Genomic DNA, 25905 nt, shown 5'->3' on the forward strand with positions numbered 1-25905 from the left:
AATTATGTGCCTTGGAGTTGTGTTGTGCCAGTGCTGTGTAGAGTGGATTAGAGTGGAATTATATGCAGTGGAGTGTAATTATGCTGCAAGGAGTGTAATTGAATTATGTGGTCTGGAGACAAATTATGTGGATGTGGAGCCAAATTATTTGATTTGGCACGGAATTATGTAGCCTGGCGTGGAGTTATGTGGCACTGAATAGAAATATGTGGTGTAAAATTGTGTGTCGTAGATTGTGTGACATGGAATTGTGAAGCATGGGATTGTGTTGCATTGAGTGGAGTTATATTATGTGGCATGTAGTGGAATTATGTGGTTTGGAGCAAACTTGTGGTGTGGAGTGGAATTATGTGGTGGAATTATGTTGTGTGGAATGGAGTGGAATTGTGAGTCGTGGATTTGTGAGGCGTGGAGTGCAATTGTGTGGTGTGGAGTACAATTAATTTTATGGCATGGAGTGTAACTGTGGCCTAGGGTGACATTGTGAGAAGCTGATGTATGTGGTATGGAGTGGAATTAGGTGGCATTGTGTCGAATAGTATGTTGTGCATTGAAATCATGTGGTGTGTGGTGGAATTATGTGTAGTGGAGTGGAATTATGTGATGCTGAGTGGAATTTACGTGGTGTGTCATTGAACTGTGTGTTGTGGCTTGGAAGGGTATTGCATTGAGTGTAGTGGAATTATATGGCATAGAGTGGAATTGTGTGGCACAGAGGGAATTGTGTGACGTGGAGTGGTATTATGTGAAATGGAGTGGAGTGAAATTGTGTTGTGTGGAATTACATGCCATGGAGTGGAATTATGTGGCATGGAGTTGAGTGGAATTATATCATGTGGTGTGGAATTTTGTGGTGTGGCATCGAATTATATGGCATGGTGTGTAATTATGTAGCATTGATTAAAATTATGTGGACCCAGATTGTGTGGAATTGTGTGGCAGAGGTTGGAGTGGAATTATGTGGCATGGACTGGAGTGGATTATGTGGCATAGAGTGAGATTATTTGGCATGCAGTGAAGTGGAATTGTGCTGTGTGGAATTATGTGCCTTGGAGTGGAATTATGTGGCATGGAATGGAATTATGTGATGTGTTTTGGAATTGTGTGGTGTGGCATAGAATTATGTGGCATGGTGTGGAATTATGTGGCATGGAATGGAATTATGTGATGTGTTTTGGAATTGTGTGGTGTGGCATAGAATTATGTGGCATGGTGTGGAATTATGTGGCATAGATTGGAGTTGAATTATGTGGCATGGACTGGAGCAGAATTATGTGACATAGTGTGAAATTATGTGTAATGTAGTGGGAATATGGGGCACAGAGTGAAATTACATTGTGTGGAGAGGAATTATGTGGAGTGCAGATATGTGGCATTGAGTGGAATTATGTGGCATAGAGTGGAGTGTATTATGTGCTGTGAAGTGGAATTGTGTGACAAGCAGTGGAATTGTGAGACGTAGAATTGTGCACCGTTGATCTGTGTGGTGTGTAGTAGAATTGTGTGATGTAGAATTGTGAGGAGTGGAATTGTATGGCATGGAATTGTGAGGTATGGTATGGTGTGGATTGGAATGTGTTGAGTGGAATTGTGTGAGGATCAAAGGACAAAAACGAAAGAGCTCAGGGAGGGTTTTTGAAACACTGGGGAAGCAAGGCGAGAGCAGCGAGGATGAAGTCAGTAAATATAAGTGGTGAAAAGAACAGTGTTTGAAAATCTGTGGAAACCTGTGCAGATTTGAATCATGGACAAAAGATGTCCGAAATATGTAACAGTGTCTGGAGCAATTAAATGAAACGAAGGTGTCCATGAGGGAATGTGGCTTCCGCATCTTGGAAACACAGGCAGTGGCTGTGTCGTGTAAAGTATGCTTGCGTGTGTTAAGTAAATATAAAAAAGCATGGGGTTAAATAAAGGTATTGTGGCTTCTAGAAAAAGAGAGTATTTAAAAATGTAATGCTATCAACATATGTGCATTGCAAATAGCTGTGAAAGTACATTGTTTTTCAAATGGGGCAACGTTGCATTTTAAGTCAAAGTGGCCGTGCAAGTATGTTTTTCACAATCAAGTAACAGGTGGAGAAACGAGTCACATGACCAGTTGAAAGAGTGACAGCCAATGTTTCAAGTATAGGTGTGGTGGTGGACAGGCGGCAAGAACTCAGAATAGTGGTGGGTGGAGGCGGGTGTAAGAAATAGTACCTGGATAACAGTGCGAGCGGAATGTGACAATCACAGCACTGCTCCCCCTGTGATGCCTCCTTATCAGTAGCGGCACGTTGAGGGAGTACCGTGGGGCGGTGAGGCGGGGTGGGGGAGGGGCAGGGTGGGGGGCAGTAAACTCCGGCTCACCCTTGTGTATCCTTCTTTCAGGAGTGGCCTGAGGCTATGAAATAAATGGACAAAGACCGCACGCCATGGGTCTTCCCGCCCTGTTCTTGCGTCACCACGATTGAATTCCTTCTAACATGATTTCACTAGATTTATTTGCGGCACAGACGAACCCGTGAAGTAGTGTGGCTCACTGGTTAGAGGCGGCAGACCCGAGAGCAGAGGACGGCCCGGGACCAGGGTTCGATTCCCGGCGCGGCAGGTTTCTGGACCAGGGTCAGCGGACTCGATAATTCTCTCGCCTCGGTGCCCACTCTGATCAGCGTTCACACTCGGCAACTCTGGGCATTAGCTTGCCTCATCTTCACTAACGGCCCCACCAGACCGCCGGGGATGCCTGGTCTCACCCTGGAGATACCCATTAAGGGACCATCTCTCAGGGATGCCAGGAAGGGTTTCGCAGCGGTCGAAGCGCCTTGGGACCCTACGGGTAAGTAGTGCGCTATATAAATGCCTATACATACATACATACATACCCACTAGCGTACCGCGATTCTGTTTGCGTCCACAATTGTAGATATCCACACTGGACGGCGGAACGGTGTTGTGTGCTTCCACAAGATTGTCACTGCATATTGTTACGATTTCCACCTGCACCCTGCACTTGCACCAGAAATAGCCACCCAAGAAACGTAATATTCATTGAAATGTTACCATGAATTCCATTATGTATTTTGTATCCTCCCCAGCCCTGAGGAGTCGTGTAAGCACTGTTACTGCTTTGCGACGAAACACGTGTCGGCTGGTCATCCTTCCAATAAAAGAGGAATCGTATCACCCATCGTTTTCCTTGTCTTCAAATGTGGAAACTTGAACTTACTTTTGTCCATTGAGACATCATTTTCTATGGTTCACAACACAAAAAGGTGGCAGGTACTGTTGCTGCACTAACAGACAGACATTTCAACCGTTCTTTGGTAAGCGTTTAAATGTATCACTCTTGCCCACCTCCTAAGACCAGCCACCAAAAATGGTCTTAACATATAAACTTGTTTAGCACAACATTGGAGAGGCAAAGCGTATCAATACAAATATGTAGCCTTAAATGCCATATAAATCAACATAGATGACAGGAGTAATAGTTTTCCAGTCGGTGACGTGATTTTCAAATGCTTTTATTGTATATCATAAAATCCACAGCCAAACTCCACAGCCTACGCGTTTCGCCCAACACGGGCTTCTTCAGGGCTTAGTATCGTATCTCAGTATTGTTTTGGCTCCAAAAAATGAGTAATTCCATTAATATGATTCCAAAGGACTAGCGAATATGTCCCCCTTCTTGAGACCACGCTTAAGTCAGGTCAGATATTGTCTCCTGATCCTTTGTGTGCTATCAAACCCCTTGTTTCGGAGGATGAGGTGAGAACTTCAAATTTAGCCGTGTCGCTATACCATGCCGATTAGGGCACAGTATCTCCTATGTCAGGACCCTTCTCCCTCGGTATTCTTTCCGGAAATTTGAAGTTCTCACCTCATCCTCCGAAACAAGGGGTTTGATAGCACACAAAGGATCAGGAGACAATACCTGACCTGACTTAAGCGTGGTCTCAAGAAGGGGGACATATTCGCTAGTCCTTTGGAATCATATTAATGGAATTACTCATTTTTTGGAGCCAAAACAATACTGAGATACGATACTAAGCCCTGAAGAAGCCCGTGTTGGGCGAAACACGTAGGCTGTGGAGTTTGGCTGTGGATTTTATGATATACAATAAAAGCATTTGAAAAACACGTCACCGACTGGAAAACTATTACTCCTGTCATCTATGTTGATTTATATGGCATTTAAGGCTACATATTTGTATTGATACGCTTTGCCTCTCCAATGTTGTGCTAAACATCATTTTCTATATTCCCTTGAACTGGTGTGCATCAGGTTTTGTGTTTTTCCAGCATTGTGTCCAGTAGTCCCACACATTCATAAAGACCGCCAGGCCGGGCCCTGCTCGTCACAGCAGGGGCCGATGACACTGGCAACGAGGGTGAAATCCATCGACACCACCTGCTGCTCCATCCCAACGGCAGCCGCCCCAGTGGTTCACCGTGATCCACCTCGTAACACACCACCACACCCACAACCTGCAGCACACCCATAAGCCCCACAACCACCACACCCACAAGCACCAGCATATCCACAAGTACCACAACCACACCCACCACCTCAACAGCAGACTCAGCTAAACACACAACACGCAACCAAACAGAAATGCTCACACTCACCCAAATAAAAAACATCTGAGACACCGCACACATCTAAACATACACCTGACCCACATGCAACTGCAAAACATACACCTACCAAAGACAAACACACTTACCTGTACAGCATACACCTGTGAGGAAACATATACCCAAACATAAACAATATACTACAGACCCACATGCAACTGCTAAACCAATAGACATACCCACATCACAGATTTTTATCCTTATTTTCTGCCTTACCTGGTCATAACCCCTGTCCAATCTTAACCCATCCCTCCCAAGGAAGATCCTTGAGGTGCCTGCTCTGTGCCCACTAGATGCCCTTTCCTGAGGCAACACCCCAACCTCATGTGATGTCTTGTCACAATCAGATGTTTACTATTTTATGTTTTCAATTAAAATATATTGGTTTGAGAGAAGTATCTCAATTCTTAATAAAATATATAATTAATTTCACCAAGTTTGTTCTGACATTATTTTTCATTTACAGTTTTTTGATTTCTAGAACCTGTGACTTACATATTTTAGCTTCCATTTATGACAGTAAATGCAACAGGTTTTTTAAATGTCTAATTTTGAAAGTCCATACCCTAGTAAAATAAAGTATGTGATGGGCATTTACATTTTCGTGCAAACATTTATTATGATGATGGACACTTGCACCAACAACTGAATTTCCCATTTTTATTTTTAAGTGCTAATACAGATGTTTTTATTTCTACTTGAAAAGTGATGAAAAACATATATGCATTGCTCCTTAAAATAATAATGACACAAACAACACTTAATAAAATACAGGACATGCAGTAGGTAAGGGGAAATGTTACATTGATAAATATGTTAATTGATTAAAATTTGGAACGAACTTCGATTTTACAGTTTTTTTAAAACAAACATTTCATCTTGTGCAAATTCTACATTGTTTTACATTTCAATTATCCTAATAATGTGTAATGCATATGTTAATGATTTTATAGTTTAGGAAAATAAAGTTAACACACCTGTATACAAAATGTTTGATTGATTACCATTTTTGTGTTAGTGTCCATTATCATGAAGGCAGTTTGCACCAAATTTAAAAATACATTAAAAATTAAACAGATGTGTTCTTTTAAAATTTCTTAAATGATAACATTAAAAACATGCATTACACATTGGTATGTTATTGCTGGTAAGAGATATTTAAAAATGCTCGAGTTCAGATGTAATGAAAAAGACAGGTCTAACGGTAACAAGTGAAAATAGAAGCTTAGTTTTGATTCCAGTGACAATGGGGTTCATTAGCTTCGTGGTCACTTAGTAGCCGCAAAGGCAATAGTTGGATGATCGGCTCCGTGATGGAAAAGGATGTGTGAAACAGAAAGGAGGTACGTTTCGGCCTTATATCCGTTCCAATCCACCAATTTAGGTGTTGAGGTTTCCCAATCACAGGTTTGTCTGCAGTAAGGCACATCGTGATTGGCCCGGCGGACAAAGTGGCTGTATTCCATCCAACAGCCTTTTTTGCCTAAGGCGCCGTCGACATGGGTGAAAATATCTGGCAAAAACTTCAGCACTCCAGTGGTCTTTCGTCCATCGACCAGCCAGCATTCAAATAGAGCGGGCAGACTGCCTAGCAAGGGGGCAGGTAATCCGACGGAAAAATGGCAGTGGGTACTATTCCACCAAGATCTAAACCAGGCCCTAAGATTATCGTTAGGCCACTCTGGAGTTCTGGGATAGCCCTAAATTGGTGCCAGATCCACATAGTAATCTATCTCACGAATCGTCCTAAAAAATAACCACATATTCAGGGCTGTAAGTGTATCTTCAAACTAACTTGTTTAAAAACTTTGGGTCCCCAAAATTGAGCAAAAACGTACTTGTGTCTCAATGCTTCAACATAGCTCTATGCAATTGACCCATATAAGAATTATCTAGCTCTCCAGCCAAGAGGTGGAAATTCTTGAACTTGAAAGCATAACAATAGGCTTGAAAATCCAGAAGAGCCCCCCTTACTTCAATCTCATCTGGGTTTTTTTCATGAATCCTGGCATTGTGGATACTCATATAAAGCTGCTGACCCTCCCTTGCAACTTCTGCAAAAGCTTTTGGGGTTAAAAGTGTTAAAGAAGATCACCTTAGGAAGAGCCAGCATCTTAATAATGTTCACCCTCACATAGATACCGAGGGACATAATTTTCCACCTTCTAAGGAGACCTTCTATATCATGGCATACCTTAGTTAGGTTTACTGCTGGTATTTCTTCCAAACTCTGAGTTACAATGATCCCGAGATACCTAATCTATTTCCTGTTTTGAAGCACTACCTACTCTTTAGCCCATGTCATAATCTCTGTCTTCCCCTTGTTGATTAGATATCCTGACAGACATTTCAAGCTTAGGCACAGAGAACTCTGGGTTTGATGTTTACAGAACTATGTCATCAGCATACAGTTCTATTTTGATTGTTAACTCTGCATCTTCAAAGGGAAGACAGGTCATATCCTGCTGAAACCTCTGGGAAAAGAGCTCAATATATAGACCAAACATAATTGGTGACAAAGGACACAACTGCCTAGTTCTCATTGATATCCGAAATGGAGCTGTAAGTTCACCATTAACTTAAATCTTGGCTTCAGGCACCTTACATAACATTTGTACAACTCCAATAACATTGCTGTTGAAACTATAATACCACAATACATGCCAAAGATAGGACCAATTAACCCAATCAAATGCTTAAGTGTCATCAATTCTTGCGATTGTCAACAAGCGATTAAAGGCCTCTGCCATATAATTCGCACTAATATGTCGATGGGTTAATTCATATACATCAAAAGAGGGAGTGGAGAGGGAACGTCTCCACACTGACACAGAGGGCGGATTCAATCTCCCCAGCTATAATTAATACACATAGAGAATCCACCCATATAAGATAGATGAAAAAATGGGTTAATTCATACAGCTGATCATAACCGTAGCTGCCTCATACCAGGAAGGTGGTATTTAATGACCCTCCTGCTAGATCTCATTAAAATAAGATACCCAGAACAGGACCAAAGAGTTAAAACATTTTTTATAGAATTCAGATAGGATCCCGGCTGCGCCTTCTGCTTTCCGATTACTGAGCCCCCTAACCTGTTCCCTCTCTCCCTTTGTGATCCTTCCCCGCTGGCCTAGAATCTGCTGTTCTCTAAGATGTGGGAGATTTTTGTCTTGTAAATAACCGATCTTTGATTACTAAGGGGTCTGGGTTCAAATCTTCCTTTAAAATCCTACTCATCTTGGTTATAGAGGAATGGTGACAAGGTTTATGCTAGCAGGAATTGGGTGTTGCAGTGTTGTGTTGTGGTTGTTGGCAGGAATACGTTACATGTGGGCATCAGTTAAGAAGGTATTTATTAAGTATGTACACAAGACTCCAGTGGAAGCAGATGTAACCTGTTAGTCAGCCCTGCTCTCACTGAGCTAACCGCAGCTCCTAGAAGACCCACAATGTGATAACCCATGGCATCACTGGGCTGTTTGCCTTAGAACACCCACATCCTGTCATAAGATACTAAAAGCACTTTTTGATATTGTCAGAGCTTTGTTGTGAAAGAACAGTAACTCACACTGAACACTAGTATGCAGGGGTTGCTCTTAATACTAATTTCAAATGCAGATCCTATGTGCTGTTCATCCTTTGTTTCCGTAGCGCTCATTGCTCTTTAATACAAAGATGATGTGTGTGTTATTACAGGTGGAATAATGTGAAGATCTAGAGGCCAGAGGCGATGGTGAAGAGTTATGAAGGTAAATATCATTAGCTCTGTATGTTACTGCTCATGAAAATGGTGTGGTATGTCATGGGTTGGTATAGTATGTATGGGATAGGAAAGATGGCATGGGAAGGGATGGGATAGTGTGGTATGGCATGGGATGGGATGGAAAGTTAAGGTTGGGATGATATGATGGGATGGGATGGTTTGGTGTGCTATGGATTGGGATCATGGTATAATATTGTATGAGATGGTGTGGTGTGTGTGGGATGGTTTAGTATGGTGGTAATGGATGGAATGGGATGGGACAACAATGTGGTATTGGAATTGTATGTTATGGTATGGTATGGTATGATGGAATGGGATGGCATGGTCTTGGATGGGACGGAATGCTATGATTTGGTATTGTATTGTATGGCATTTAATGGTAATGTGCACTTAAGTCAGGGTATTGATACTTGATTTGTGTCTGTAACCTTTGTCATTTCCAGATTTTTCTAGAATTGTAACGTTACTCCATTCTGTATAAGTTCTGCTGGATTTCCCGTGTTTAATTCATTCTTCCCCCTTAGACATTTATGCTAAGTTTATCAGAAATCTAGATGTGGTTGTCACAGTGCGAATTATTGATACTGCTAGGATTGACAACTGCGGGCAACTCCTGTATTACAGTATTCTGAGATTTTTACTATTTAATGGGAAACTTCCTCAGAATTCTGTATTTACCACATTACACATTCTATGTTCCAGATTTCTAGCACCTACAGTGGGCTAGCATATGCATCTACACTGACCTAGTGCATGCACCTACACAGACGTAGTGCATGCACCTATACTGACTAAGCGCATGGCTCTACACTGACCTAGTGCATGCATCTGCACTGACCTAGCGCATGCACCTACATTGACATAGCACATGCACCTACACTGAGCGAGTGCTTGCATGTACACTGACTTACTACATCAACCTACACTGACCTAGCGCAAATCCATACACTGACATAGTGCATGCACCTACACTGACCTAGCGCATGCATCTACCAGGCCTAGCGCACACACCTAAACCTGGCCTAACACATGCACCTACACTGATCTAGTGCATGCACCTATGTTGCAGGGATTCTGCACAAACACAGACCTTTGCGCAGGGTAATCGGACCTTGGTGTATAGGGACTGACTCTTCCTACCTCCTTAGTGCCCACGAGCCCAGGACTGACTAGCTATAGTGTCTCACTTTCTCTCCTTCTCACAGAGAAGCAAATGATTAGAAACCCCAGAACACAGATCTCTCAGGAATCGTGGTAACAAGACACACCCTTTTGCTAGCACTCTTGTACTCGTCCACAATAAGATCTGACAGGGACAAGAAATAGTTTAAAATATTTATTTTAACCAACGTGCCCTAACATGCAGTATACGTGCAACGACAAGCATGAAAATGCGTAGTACAAATATAGTCAGCATAGCAGTTAGTCCATAAATCATGAAGGGAGATGTCATCATAAAAAGACAGTGGAGCCTATCCTCCACCCCCGTGCAAAGAAGCAGTATTATTATATATTAGAAGATCCCTGGACTCTGTCAGCAGACCCCATACCTTAGCCTATAGATGGTAGATCTACATCACAGGTACTGTCATGCTCTTCTCCCTGGAAAGATCCCTCTCCAAGTGTGTCTCACCTAATTCATGTACCCCACTAAAAACCAAAGTACGTTGTCCAAACAACAGCTGCATCAGTATGTTTTGTCTAAGGGCTAAGGTCTGGCTAGAACGAAATAACAAGGGGCATTCTTGTTCGACAGTGCACATAATGTTCAGTCAAAATCCCAGGAACAAGCAGAGTGTGAGCACAGCAATGAGTTTTCATGTGAAAGCAGTCATATAAATATTGCAAAAATAAAGACGTGTTGTAACATGCGCAAAAGTAGCAGGCAAGCTGCATCGTGCTCATGCTAAGTTAGTGAAAAACAACAATGTCCCCATGGGCCAAGTTACAACCTCCCCTTGGCCAGGTCGTTAGCTCTATGCTAAGACAAAACGTAAAATAAGCGTCTCAGTGGTATTCCAATTAGGACAGTCATGAAGCCGAATTAAAAACAGTGGTTGGAATATTTCGCCAATTGGGCACTCAAAAACCCATCCATTCGTTGGTAGTCTTCGGAGTCGAATTTGCGGCGGGAAAAGCGGAAAGCCATGTACTCAAGAATGTTGTCTGTTCCTTCCATATTAAAAAGGGATGCTACCCAATTCAGTAGATCGAACAAGCACACATGCTCCTCATATTCAAACGCACTTAGGAGCATGCCAGGGCAACCTGCGACAATTTCAGATATCAGTTGAACTACAACTTAGCGCTGCGAATCATCTCGCTAAATTGCTGCTCTCTTTTTAAAAAAAAAATATTTGATCTGTTTTAACCTTTTCTGTGCCAGGTAAAATTGAATTTGTTCTTAAATTGAAGTGGGTGCTAGTTTAAGAGAGAGCTGAATCTGGGTGTGTTTGGGAAGTCCGCCTACCTCGTGTTGCTGCCAAAGATTACACGGTGTTACCTGTGGCCCCCCGGTCCTCCGCAGTCAAGAGCGGACTGTCTGAGTGGAGGGAGGTCACAGGGGATCCCGGCACTCGATCTTTCAACCCACTTCCGGGTTATGCCATATGCGGCCGCCATCTAGGGGCAAGGGACGCTCTAGTCTTTGCGTTCCCTTCCCAAGGCGGGACCTTTAAAAGCACCCTATGTGGCTAGCGCGCAGCAGACGCACGCAGCGGGCACGCCGGCGGTGCGCCAAAGGCAAGCCCGTCCGCGCCAGGCCGGGACCCGGGGCCCAAACCCCTGCCCCTCGCATTACTGCGCCCCCTAAGTACACCTCTACCCAACTGCTTCATTTGCGCAATTACCCTCATCCCCGGTGTGTCTGCCTCAAGACTGCAGATAACTTTGGCGCCTGTCCTGGCCGCAATTTGACTTTCAACGCCCACCTTTAGGATTTGGCCTTAGCTATTAAACCAGATATGAAAAACTCCCAGCTTATACATCATACCCTTAAAGGAAGGTCAGGACTTTCTAAGACATACTCCTTCCTGAGCGTTAACTGTCGCTCTCTCCCCAAAAACAAGGCAGACATATTTGACCTTCTTACTGACCTACAACCGGATGCCTTTTTCCTAACGGAGACATGGCTTACCGATTGTTCAGGTCCTGACTTAGCACGGGCTCTGCCCCCCAACTATGCCATCGTGAGGAAGGACAGAGAAGCCAGGGTGGGAGGCGGGATCGCCATCATTTTTAAATCTTCACTCTGCTGCAAATTCAATGCTCTCTTAATTCCAGACTGTGAAGCTGCTGCCTTTAAACTTACTTTGACGCCACACTTTACTCTGTCGGGTATACTTGTGTACCGCCCCCCGGGACCTGCTGGCCCTTGGGTTACAAAATTTCCCGATTTTATTTTTCCTCTGCTACTTCAAACCGCCAATTTCTCAATCTTAGGTGACCTTAACCTCCATCTTGTAACACTGCCAGCACTTTGATCTCTGACTTAGCAGCCATGAATATTTTTCTCTTAAATAGTGGGCCCACACACAAGGCAGGACACCTATTAGACCCCATTTTTTCCAATTTCTCTTCATTACATTGCAATATGGCCATCCCCCTTTGTTGGACGGACCACTTCCTGGTAGGCTTCAGTTTGGTAATCCCCTATCCTGTACTCACTAACTGCAACACCTCTGCCTCCATCCAGGAATTTGACGAAGTTGGACATCACTAAGTTTAATTCATTGTTATCCCTTAACCCTCCCCTATAGCACATTAATGTCACTTCAGATTTGGTAGCTTTTCAGAGTTGGATCAAAACGGCCCTCGATATCTGTCTCCCCACCACCATTAGAAAGTTCAATAACTACCGCCCCCCTGCTCCCTGGTTCTCTGATGAACTTAGGTTAGAGAAAACCAAATGCAAAAATATGGAGCGTCGGTGGCGCAAGAACTATTCGGCTGAAGCGAAGCTGGCTTACAATACTTGTAAACGGGCCTATCATTCCCTTTGTCGAGCTGCGCGAGCCAACTATGTTTCCGCCACCATTCTACAGGCAAAAAACTATCCAAAAACTCTGTTGAATATGGTCAAGGAACTTTCCGGCTCGGCCACTATACAACCTTCTCCCACACTCAACTCGACTCAATGCAAAGATCTTGCACTATTCTTTGTGAATAAAGTAGAGAATATCTACTCCACCCTAGACAGCGCTACCCTTGTCTCTCCGATTCCTCCCACTGTACCAGCTGACTGCCCTGATCCTGATAATTGCGCCGATTTGGAAACGGCGCCCACCCTTGAATCCTGGCCACTCTTGGATATGATGACATTTACACATCATCTTGGCCACATTAAATCGGGGTCCCCCTGCGACATATTGCCCATCCCAGTTTTGCGTCAACTTGACCCATCCTCTCTTACTTATGTTCTTAGAGTGCTTAACACCTCTTTAATGACTTCCATCGTTCCTCTAAGCTGGAAGCATGCTATGGTGGTCCCATTGCTAAAAAAAAACAATGCGGACCCTACTCTTCCCTCTAACTTTCGCCCTATCTCTCTCTTACCTGCTCTCTCTAAGATTCTTGAAAGACATACTAATGGTCATTTGTCCAAATTTATTGAAACTAATGGGCTGCTTCATCCCACCCAGTCTGGCTTCAGGACCGGCTATTCCACCGAGTCCACCTTGCTCGGAGTTACAGAAGCGCTCCGTCATAACATCGACAAGGGTAAGACCATGGCCTTAGTGCTCCTCGACCTTGGCGCGGCCTTTGACACGGTTTCCCACACCGTACTCATTAAGGCCCTCCAGCGCTCGGGTGTCACAGGCACTGCCCTCAGCTGGCTTACATCGTTCCGTTCTGATCGCGCCTTGCAGGTTTTTTCATCTACCTCCAAATCCAGGCCTCATCCTCTGCCTTTTGGTGTCCCCCAGGGCTCCATTCTCAGCCCTTTGTTGTTTAACATTTACATCCGTCCGCTGGCAGTATTAGTGGAGGAATCGGGGTTGTCACTTTTTTCATACGCTGATGACACCCATATCCTCTTCTCTCTGTCATCTGATAAACAATCCGAGCCCTCGGTACGCAGAACCGGCCTCAGTAAAATGATGGCCTGGATGAACGCCAATTTTCTGAAACTCAATGGTGACAAAACGGAGGTTCTGGTCCTTGGCAAGGACAACGGCCTTTGAGGGGATGTATGATTAAATAACGACCGCCTGAACCACGAATTCCTCAACCACGAAGGCTAAACAACGAGAAATGCCAAACCACTACATTTTTTACCACGAGTCCTTTAACCACGAAAAACAACATCTAATGAGAAGAAGGCAGCCCACACACTTCCATAAATCTGACCACAGACTGACCCATCTGGCACTGCTCGATTTCCCAATATGCCCGTCTGATCCTGGTCCCAAACTGAATGGATGGCAGCAGCTAAAGTAGTTCAAACTTGTAATCATCGACATGTTTTATTTTTTACTAATTCTTAATGTGATGCAGTTCTATGACAAAGTGATTGATTGGTCTTCGCCCTGTTATCCATAATACCAGAAAGCCAAGCGCGGCCTTTGCCCTCCTGCTCTCTATCTCAGTGCACTTCAAAGGCTAATGATCTTTTTTGCTCTGATGACAGGAACACCCTTGCCAGTTCGAAGCACAGATCATACACGATTGCTCTGCTTCCAACGTCCTGACTCTTGGAACGAATGCCGATAGTTTGTATCTGCTGTGTGTCTTTGATGGCGATTTACTAACAATCTGCATAAATTACGGGATCCTCTCAATTGTTTTTTTTTATTAGTACAGATGTTTTTGAAGATGCTGGTTACAGGAACGGATATATTGCCACGCATTACCAAGCTGGCAGGATGATGGCTGGCTGCTCCCCCGTGCGCATCAGAGCCCATCTTCCTGATGATCACTTTGCCGAGGCAATGCCATGGGGCGAAGATCGTGTCACGTTAGGAGGAGTGGAGGGGAGGGACCCGTGGTTAAGGAAAGTTGTGGTTTAAAATGGTCGTTGTTAAGGATTGGTCGTTGTTCAAGATTCGTTCTTCAGGTAAATCGTTATTAAAATGTTGTTGTTAAGGATGTTTCCCCCTTTGGGGCCCTCAAAATTGGCCCCCAGAAATGGGTACGCTACCCCAACCGGCTACCCAAGTACGCAACCTTGGCTTTATAACGGATGACTCTCTTTCCATGCTGCAGCAAGCTACCAAGGTTGCTGCCACCTGTTTTACCATCCTGAAATGGTTAAGGAAGGTTGTGTGGATGCTCCCAGCTCACACCCAGCGTACCGTGGTCCAAGCCCTGGTGACATCCAGGCTGGATTACGGGAACATTCTTTATCTGGGCACTAACAAGGAAATTACACGCAAATTGCAGCGAGGTCAAAACTCTGCCGCGCGACTACTCTGTCGAGTTCCTAAAACTGTCTCAGCGTCCAAGTCTCTGATTGATCTCCACTGGCTATGAGGGCAAAAGTTTGTCAAGTTTAAGGCCCTTACGTACATACATGTTCCGCATCAAGCATGCAAAAGCTCCCGACTTTGTACAACAGCTTATGCTCCCTTCCGCATTCTTAGATCCTCTTTCCAAGACAAATTTCAGGTCCCCAGAGTCAAACTACCTCGCATGGGAGGGCGCTCTTTCTCTTATCTTGGCCCTTCGCTGTGGAATTCGCTTCCATTGCCCCTCCGCCTACAGTCTGACCTTCTGTCTTTTCGCAGATCTATAAAAACTTGGCTTTTCAGCCAATAGTTCCTTTCTCTCTGTTGTTCACTGTCAGCGCCGGGAAACCCCATGGGGTAGCTGTGCGCTGTTATACAAATTTCAAATAAATAAAATAAATAAATAAATAAAAATTTCGGTGAAACTCCAGTCAATGAGGCGCTCCGCTAGGGCACAGGTACTCAAGTCTGCCGTTGGTCCTAGCAGAGGATGCACAACAGACGCCTACCCGTGGCACATGTCTGATCATGGGCCTTCAATGGCCCAAAGCAGATCATAATCCAGGGCAGCGTGTGTGGTATTGAAAAGGCAGACATCCAGGGCCCATTGAAAAGGGCACCGAAGTCTGTAGAACACAGGTTGCATGCAGGTGAAGTAGGCATAACAGAAGGTCAGCAAGTAGTCAATGGCAAAGGACGTCACTGGCATAGAACTAAAAAGCTGCCACATGCTATCACAGTACAGGCGCAATTGGACTGGGTTTGGCAGCTGCACAAATCGAGCATCCATTGCGAAGCAATAATAGAACCAGCATGCTGCAAATCAACAGGAGCACTAGTGGAAACCCTCCGTAGGCGCTGGAAAAAATAGAATGGATAAAGGCTGGTATTACTCCAAACATATTCTGAAAGGATGAAACAAGGCTGGATCCCACAAGTATAAAAATGTGGGCAAGGCACTCTGTATCAAACACATTAAATATTTGGTGTATTAATTCTCCAAAATGGAGTGGGTGATTTGTGTTTAGCAGCGACTGTATCTCACTTGCGGTTCTTGCCACCTGCAATTAAAAGGTATCTTTCGCTGATGTGAGAGCCACTTCTTGTTGAAACAATAGCACTTTGAGTCTGCTTAGTTTATTGAAATCTGTTTTTAAAGTTGGAATGGAAAGCCAAAGCAAACTATCTACAATCCCATTCGGGGTGGAAACAGGACATTGCTGCAACATGCAAGACATTGCAAAACTGTTACCATGTAGGGGATGCCAGCCCATGAGCAGCAGCAAGCATGGTTATTCAAAATACGATAACTGCCATTGCGATGATGTATGGGGAGCTAGAGCTCCGTCAACCAAGTTCATAACAGAGCGTTTAGACAAATAGTGATGTATGTCCAGGGTGGGACCAGGTAAGTCTTTATGAACCATAAAATAAAAAGACTGGTGCGGGTAGGGGGTGTTGCTACAGATGAGGATGACGAAGAAGAAGAGTCAGTTGAAAAGCTGTTACGTCCATATAATAACCACTCTCTCCCATTTGAAACAACAGAGGTTGTGCAGCATCAGATGGCTTTTGTATTGTACTCTCAGGAATGTCAATTATGACTTCAACTGGGGGGAGAAGCATACGTGAAGTCTGCATTGGTGGAAGTAGAAGGTAAAATAGGTAAAAAAAAAATATTGAAGTTTCTATCTCCCCTTCCATTTCTTGGGGAGTAGTCGAAGAAGCTGAGCCGTCGGATTCAGGGAAAGATCTCGGCGTGGAATACTTGAAGGCATACTATTCAGTATCGGCCTTATGGTGTAGCTTGACATGTTCGATAGAAATGTAATGATTCTCCTTACGACCAGGTAAAGGAGGCAGGATCACAGCACGGCTGCCTTTCAATTCAAGTGCTTTGACTAGTGCATGGTAAAATGGACCAAATTCTTTTTTGTTCTCCACTTTCCCTCTGACTAGTGCTCCGACTTTAGGAATCCAGACACAGGAATCAGTATTGCTGGAACCGTGGAAGAGGGCAAATGTGCTTTTGCCTGAGAATAACAAGCTTTTTGTAGATTCTGTAACACAACAACAAGAAGAGAGGTCGGGAAGATAAGGGAACACTCTTAACCCCCTGTTATATTCGTATCAACAAGAAAAGAGTGTCCAAAAAATACCGTTATCGTACAATTGGAGCGGTATATGACCCCTTTTGGGTTAATGAAGAAAGCCCTCACTCACCACCCTGGTTGGTGACATGCTTCATCATTGGGCCCCACTGAAGAGGCCGAGTGCCTCTTCAGTGTGCTTTGACGCCAGAACTACTGCGGAGCAGGTTTTGTGAAATAGGCGTGACGTGAGTGATAATTATTAGGGAGTGAAGGTATAAAAATTGTCTTCAGTGTCTCAAAAACATTTTTTATTGCGTGATCACTTGGACAGGTTAAAATGGTGTAGGGAAATAGACCAAATAGATTGTTTGTTTTTTTCTCGAATTTAATAATCAGTCAACATCTTGCTGCCTTGAAACGGTGTAACTTTACCAGGCATTCATCAGGACAAAAGGTGTAATAAACCCTGGCAGTATGAGCACTCTAAGGCCCACCCTGACCCAGGGACGTGAAAGTGAAAATTTGTTGTAAAAAAGTGCATGAAGAAGTGAAAAACTTCTTCTAGAGTCTGCCCATTTGGGGGACCTCACAGTCAGTGTGTATGCACCTGTGGAAGAAAAAGACGAAGACATACAGATAAGAGACAAAACAAAGTTAAAATTTGCTATGCTCCTAGGCATATCTACAGTGCTCCAGTTGTGGTGAGAGGACAGTGGATGGCGAAATAACAGTATAGTTAACACCATATTATGTCCCAGGAGAAGTAACGTTATACATAGGGGTGCTGTGGACTACAGGTGGTTCTTAGGATCAAGGTAGCCCCTATTTGGAAGTCAGCAAATCAGCATGTGGCATGCGATCGATGGACCATAATGGCCAGTGACCTCATTAATAAAAAACAACTAGTATGGTGAGTAAATCACACACCATGGATCTCGGGAGGGGATTGGTGGCGTAATTGGAACACCCTTGGAAGGAAGAACAACATATACCGGAATTAAATAATCAGTAGTATGGGCATGTTACTTAGCTCTATCACTCTGGCTCCGTGGAAGGGGACCGTGGATGCTGGGATATAACTTACGCCCTCGACGCCAGACACCCTCTTGGAACCTGCTGTCACCCTCGTTACCGGATCCCGAAGATGATCGCGGTCTCCGGTAACGCTGTATAAATGCCGTAAAGGTTTCGCGCCCTACTTCCGTGGTGGGCGTGGCTTAGTGAGTGGTAGGCGTGTGAAGGATACGAGTGGCCAATCAGAAGTGAATGGCGAGGTAGTGTCATGATCGAGTCATGGCCAGTAAAGAAGTGCCCAATCACCTAGTCCGCACGTTGCAAGTGGCAACTAGACCGGGGCGCGACTCACCGAGTGTGCTCCGGTGTCCAGGGTAACCGCTGTGTCAAATGCACAAGAAACTTTATCGGCAAAAGGTTGTTGACACAAAAGATTATTGACAAAAAGATTACGAGTGCAGAGAGAAATCTAGGGGACAAAGACGGTTCTCTTTGTGTAGGTGAGCTGCCTGCAGGACGTTGCGCATAAGATAAGGAAAATAAATATTGCAGAAACGCCAAGTCCGAGCCCCAGAGGAGGCGTGTCACAGCCCATTGAAGTGCACTGCTGGTGACATACATTGGTAAAATGCCAAATTGCATAGATGTTCTTGCAGTAAGGTGTGCAAGCGATAAGACAAATGCTGGTAAACAGATGTTTCAAAGCCCATCACAGCGCAATGGTTGTCATGGGAGAAATGTCAAATTACGTTAACTGGTGGCCCAGCAATTGCAGCAGGTGGGATGAGCCTGGGGGTATCAGGGACAATGGATGCTTTACATATTAATTAGATTATTTCAAAACTGAGTTCCAAGGGATCTCATCATTAAGACCATTGGTGGAAGTTCCTAGTCTATAGACCCATCTTTGTTCTTTCTCAAAGAGTCGGTTGGAAGTATTGTATCCCCCATTGACCTGTTCGATTATTGTCCATCTCAGATCGTTGGTGGTATGGTTATTTTGAAGAAAATACTGCTCATTTTTGTGGTTGCTTTGCGACACCTGATGTTGCTCCGGTGTTCGCAACTTCTTTGTTTAATTTTTCGGGAGGTCATTCCAATATATCGCAGGTCACACAGGCAGGTGATTAGGTAGACGACATTCATTGAGTTACAATTGGTATGAGATCTTTGGGTCCGTATCTTGCCCGGTTCACGTTCAAGATGTTTCGATGCGATGGTCAGGTGGCATACACTACAGTCCGAGCACGGCTAATGTCCCACTATCTTAGGCAAACCCCAGGTATCAGTAATGGAAAGGGGGCCTTGGGGCAGTACTTCTTTTGGACGGGTGTGGACCAGGGCATCTTTGAGACTTCGTCCTTTCTTAAACGAGAACAGGGGTTTCTCCCAAGTTTTGTTGATACTCGAGATAATTCTCCAGTTTTTGTTGATTGTCTTTTTCATAAAATTTGAAAGACTACTGTATGTGGTTACACAGGTTAAGGGAATTTCCTGCAGTGAGTTGGTCTTTTCCTCCAGGAGTGCTTCGCGAGGTTGATTGCGTGCCCTTTTATACCCTTTGTCCAGAATGCTGGTAGGGTAGCCTCTTGATTGTAGTTTCTGGGTGAGGCCCTTTGACTGTTCCTTAAAATCGCTGACATCGCTACAGTTGCGTCTAATTCTGAGGTACTGCCCATATGGTAGGTTCTCTTTCAGAGGGTGTGGGTGGAAGCTCGTGTATTCAAGAAGATTATCTTTTTGCCGTCGGTTTATAATGTGTCTTGGTTGAAAGACTACTGCCTGTGACAACCAACAGCAAAGGTGGCAACAACAACCACAAATAGGAGGTGGTGCACACCCTTACTCCTTCCAACAACCACCATTCCCACTCATGGGCTGGAACCCTGCCTTTATGCCACCACCCTCGTTCCAAAACCAGTACCAGCCTCATTTTTTAGAGAGTGGCCGGAGAGGAAGAGGGAAGAGGAGAGGAGCCAACCAAGTCTCCTGGGAAGCGGACGATCTTGTAGGGAACCACACACGAAGCAAGACATCATTGCCAGGGACGAGCGACCAGTGAGTCTCATCACGAATCTGTCAGACAAAATTCTGACCCCCATGAAATCCAAGGTACTTGAGAAGGGCCTTGGCTTTGTTCCAACAGCACGTCCAGACAAATTTAAATTGCACTGCGAATTAGCAGGTTTTTTCCGAAAATTGAAACTGAAATCCTTCTTTGAAGGAAAGGATGACCCAATGAAGAAATTCAAAAAGAGGACACGGGATTGAGGCTGAACTCAACCTTTACACCTCCTCCCCACACTGTCCCGGCAGCTATAATCGCTTTTGAACAAGCTGTTTTCAAGGATTTGGAAACATGCCCTGAACCTACCACTTTTGGAAACTTCAGCACTACAGAGTACCAAGCCCTCCAAGACCTTCAAAACAATCCTGACATCACAATCAAACCAGCAGACAAGGGTGGGGGGATAGTGGTACAAAACACCACAGATTATGACAAAATCTGCTAAGATCTCCTGAATGACAGGAAGAACTATACCCCCCTGACCAGAGACCCAACAGCAGAATTGCAAACCAGCATCTCTAATCTAGTGAAAAGAGCAGAAGAAGATGGACATCTGTCTAAAAATGAAGCCGATTTCCTTTGTGCCAGTGACAAAATTGTCCCTTACTTCTACACACTACCCAAAACTCATAAAAACAGACTCCCTCTGCCAGGACGACCAATCGTCTCTGGTATAGGCTCAATACTTGAACCTCTCTCGCGTTTCTGCGATCATTATCTAAAACCCATTGTACAGAACACTCCTACTTACCTAAGGGATACCAAGAGCCTCCTTCAACTCCTACAAACAGTGACTTTTGAGGAGAACACAGTGACATTGGTCACCTTAGACATAGAGAGTCTGTACACCAGCATCCCCCAAGATGATACCATCAAAGTCCTGGGGTCAGCCCTTAATTCAGTCGTCTGGGAGTATCAGACACCCAAACCATTTATCCTGGAATGTGCAACTATTGCCCTTAAAGAAAACTTCCTTTCTTACAAAGGGCAACTCTTCCTGCAGAGCACCGGCACCTCGATGGGTAGTACCTTCGCCCCGAGTGTGGCGGGGCTGTACGTCGCAGACTTTGAAGCCAGACACATCCTACCACTGGATGGCCCTTTTACCTCTTCCATCCACATATGGAGAAGATACATCGACGATGTGCTTTTGATCTGGAAGGGCAGTGAAAACCTTCTGGAAGGCTTCCTCAAATGGATTATTACTTTTGACCAAAATATGAAATTCACTTACACCGTGAGCAAGACAGAAATTGTTTTCTTAGACGTTGTGATAACAGTCACAGGCAGTAGTCTTTCAACCAAGACACATTATAAACCGACGGCAAAAAATAATCTTCTTGAATACACGAGCTTCCACCCACGCCCTGTGAAAGAGAACCTACCATATGGGCAGTACCTCAGAATTAGACGCAATTGTAGCGATGTCAGCGATTTCAAGGAACAGTCAAAGGGCCTCACCCAGAAACTACAATCAAGAGGCTACCCTACCAGCATTCTGGACAAAGGGTATAAAAGGGCACGCAATCAACCTCGTGAAGCACTCCTGGAGGAAAAGACCAACTCACTGCAGGAAATTCCCTTAACCTGTGTAACCACATGCAGTAGTCTTTCAAATTTTATGAAAAAGACCATCAACAAAAACTGGAGAATTATCTCGAGTATCAACAAAACTTGGGAGAAACCCCTGTTCTCGTTTAAGAAAGGACGAGGTCTCAAAGATGCCCTGGTCCACACCCGTCCAAAAGAAGTACTGCCCCATGTCCCCCGCTCCATCACTGATACCTGGGGTTTGCCTAAGAAAGTGGGACATTACCCGTGCTTGGACTGCAGTGTATGCCACCTGACCACCACATCGAAACATCTTGAACTTGAACCGGGCAAGATATGGACCCAAAGATCTCATACCAATTGTAACTCAATGAATGTCGTCTACCTAATCAACTGCCTGTGTGGCCTGCGATATATTGGAATGACCTCCCGGAAAATTAAACAAAGAATTTGCGAACACCGGAGCAACATCAAGTGTCGCAAAGCAACCACAAAAATGAGCAGTCATTTTCTTCAAAATAACCATACCACCAACGATCTGAGATGGACAATAATCGAACAGGTCAATGGGGGATACAATACTTCCAACCGACTCTTTGAGAAAGAACAAAGATGGGTCTATAGACTAGGAACTTCCACCAATGGTCTTAATAATGAGATCCCTTGGAACTTAGTTTTGAAATAATCTAATTAATATGTAAAGCATCCATTGTTCCTGATACCCCCAGGCTCATCCCACCTGCTGCAATTGCTGGGCCACCAGTTAACGCAATTTGACATTTCTCCCATGACAACCATTGGGCTGTGATGGGCTTTGAAACTTCCGTTTACCAGCATTTGTCTTATCGCTTGCGCACCTTACTGCAAGAACATCTATGCAATTTGGCATTTTACCAATGTATGTCACCAGCAGTGCGCGTCAATGGGCTGTGACACGCCTCCTCTGGGGCTCGGACTTGGCGTTTCTGCAATATTTATTTTCCTTATTTTATGCGCACCGTCCTGCAGGCAGCTCACCTACACAAAGAGAACCGTCTTTGTCCCCTAGATTTCTCTCTGCACTCGTAATCTTTTTGTCAATAATCTTTTGTGTCAACGACCTTTTGCCGATAAAGTTTCTTGTGCATTTGACACAGCGGTTACCCTGGAGACCGGAGAACACTCGGTGAGTCGCGCCCCGGTCTAGTTGCCACTTGCAACGTGCGGACTAGGTGATTGGGCACTTCTTTACTGGCCATGACTCGATCATGACACTACCTCGCCATTCACTTCTGATTGGCCACTCGTATCCTTCACACGCCTACCACCCACTAAGCCACGCCCACCACGGAAGTAGGGCGCGAAACCTTTATGGCATTTATACAGCGTTACCGGAGTCCGCGATCATCTTCAGGATCCGGTAACGAGGGTGACAGCAGGTTCCAAGAAGGTGTCTGGCGTTGAGGGCGTAAGTTAGATCCCAGCATCCACGGCCCCCTTCCACGGCCCCCTTCCACAGAGCCAGAGTGATCGAGCTAAGTAACATGCCCATACTACTGATTATTTAATTCCGGTATATGTTGTTCTTCCTTCCAAGGGTGTGCCAATTACGCCACCACCCCCCTCCCGAGATCCATGGTGTGTGATGTACTCACCATACAAGTGAGACATTTTACTAGTTGTTTTTGATTAATGAGGTCACTGGCCATTATGGTCCATTGATCGCATTCCACATGCTGATTTGCTGACTTCCAAATAGGGGCTACCTTGATCCTAAGAACCACCTGTAGTCCACAGCACCCCTATGTATAACGTTACTTCTCCTGGGACATAATATGGTGTTACCTATACTGTTATTTCGCCATCCACTGTCCTCTCACTACAACTGGAGCACTGTAGATATACCTAGGAGCATAGCGAATTTTAACTGTTTGTTTTGTCTCTTATGTGTATGTCTTCGTCTTTTTCTCCCACAGGTGCATACACACTGACTGTGAGGTCCCCCAAATGGGCAGACCCTAGAAGAAGTTTTTCACTTCTTCATGCACTTTTTTACAACGAATTTTCACTTTCCCGTCCCTAGGTCAGGGTGGGCCTTAGAGTGCTCATACCGCCAGGGTTTATTACACCTTTTGTCCTGATGAATGCCTGGTAAAGTTACACCGTTTCAAGGCAGAAAGATGTTGACTGGTTATTAAATTCGAGAAAAACCAAACAATCTATTTGGTCTATTTCCCTACACCATTTTAACCTGTCCAAGTGATCAAGCAATAAAAAAAAATTTTTAGACACTGAAGACAATTTTTATACCTTCACTCCCTAATAATTATCACTCACGTCACTCCTATTTCACAAAACCTGCTCCGCGGTAGTTCTGGCCTCGAAGCACACAGAAGAGGCACTCGGCCTCTTCAGTGGGGCCCAATGATGAAGCATTTCACCAACCAGGGTGGTGAGTGAGGGTTTTCTTCATTAACCCAAAAGGGGTCATATACTGCTCCAATTGTACGATAACTGTATTTTTTTGGACACTCTTTTCTTGTTGATACGATTCTGTAACACAGCACAATGTTTATCTACGTCAAAGGTTGCGTCAGCAGCCACAACGTCTAGACCATCAAGGTCTGGCACAAACATTTTAATGCCTTTTGTATGGGGTCCGCCCACCTTGAGATCTTCATGGGAGAAATGTTTTTAGTGCACGTTGCACTCTATTGAGATGAGTCAGCCAACTCCTGCCAGACTCTAGCCATCAAAAATTGCTTTTAGTCATGGTTCATTCACTCCACAACTAAATTGCCCTCAGGCCGTTATGGAGTTGAATATTGCACCTGCACCCCCAGAAACTCATCGCACCCCAGTAAGCCTGAGAGGCAAACGCTGGACCTTGGTCAGAATGGAAGGTGCCACAGGCAAACATACCGACAAAGATGTGCAAATCTTTAATGACAGTTTGTTTGTCAGCACTATGTTGCGACGAAACCCAAAGAATCTAGTGCACAAATGAACTGCAACCACGATATGTTTAAAAGCAGTGTCAAAAGTCAAAGGACCACAGTAATCAAGATCGCTACAATCAAACGGTTGATTTGAAATGTAAGCTTGAGTATGTGGTGGACGGGCAACAGTAGAAGGCTTAATCTGTTGACAAATGTCACAAGAAAGAACATATTTACATGTCTGCTGATATAAACCACACCACCAGAAACGTTGCTATAAAATATATACCGTTGCTGTCACTCCGGCATGCGCAGAATCTATGCCTTCATGAGCGGCAATGATCAAAGAAAATCTGCGTCCTCGTTTGGAATCATCATATCCCCAACGGACGGAATGGTTGCAAATGGGACGATCAGAAGACATGTGATATGAGTTCTGTTACCGCCTTTGTCGCAGCAATGGCCCCCAGAATATCATCATCAATTTTAGTAATGGGCCTAGTGACTGCTGCTTAAACATGTAGCTACTGCAGATTTGGCTGCCTCATCAGCCAGCGAATTACCAACAGCGTGTGTTCCCATGCGCTGATGGCCCAAAGTATGGATAACATGTGTGAGCTGGAAACATTCCTTAAAAGTGGCCACTCGAACCCAAAGCTCTGTATGCTTAATTGCGCTACCTTTAGAATCACAGAAATCATTTTGTGTTCAAAAGAACAAGTTGTCATTGAAGAATTGTATACTGTAAAAAGAATCATATGCTATAATCGTCGGAACTCAAACTCAAGAGCTAAAACCAAAGAGCAAACTCAAGAGCCAAAACCAAAGCACGCAGCTCTGCCAATTGAGCCGTGCAATCACCAAGAGACTGGAACACCCTCCCACTGAGCCTACGACAGACCCAAGACCTGCTGACCTTCAGGAGGATCCTAAAGACCTGGCTGTTCGATCAGTAGCGGCCCCCACCTCCCCCCCCAGCGCCTTGAGACCCTCGCTGGTATGTAGTGCGCTTAAGAAATGACTGATTGATTGATTGAGTGTGCACTAAGGAGGAATTAAAATCCCTGTCCACAATCTTGCCTACCACAATCACGCAGGCTGCCGAATTAGCATGCTTAGAATCTACTGCCGGTTGCGGAGAACCGCCAGTGTAAACAATACATTTGTATTGATCCAGAGGAAGCAAAGACAAGGCAGGAGGATGTATGTGTGCATATTGTAATAACTCCTGTGTCTGTAGAGGAGGGTCAAAAATAAAATTGGCATCAGCCGACGTCAAAGAACTAGCTCAATGTATCCAGAGCGGATGCCAGGCTTTGGAATTTTGAACACTAGCCTTTATAACCGATTAAAGCAGGTACCGGCGAAACAATAAAAATGTGTTTACCCTGAGCTAGAGCACGTTCTTTCAGATCGCCATCTGAACAGC

At 44.6% G+C, this 25905-nt stretch overlaps 1 protein-coding gene across 1 annotated transcript in view; it reads left to right on the plus strand.

Annotated features, from left to right (window-relative positions):
* Positions 1-8317: 8317 nt before the first annotated feature.
* The window catches only part of LOC144754006 (E3 ubiquitin-protein ligase TRIM58-like), a 249824-nt gene continuing 232236 nt past the window's right edge, over positions 8318-25905 (plus strand). The window contains exon 1 of the mRNA XM_078641524.1: positions 8318-8372. The gene's annotated coding sequence lies outside the window, so the exon portion shown is untranslated. The remainder of the gene's footprint in view (positions 8373-25905) is intronic.

Source organism: Lissotriton helveticus, chromosome 5_1 (genome assembly GCF_964261635.1).
Source record: "Lissotriton helveticus chromosome 5_1, aLisHel1.1, whole genome shotgun sequence".
NCBI classification, from domain to species: domain Eukaryota; kingdom Metazoa; phylum Chordata; class Amphibia; order Caudata; family Salamandridae; genus Lissotriton; species Lissotriton helveticus.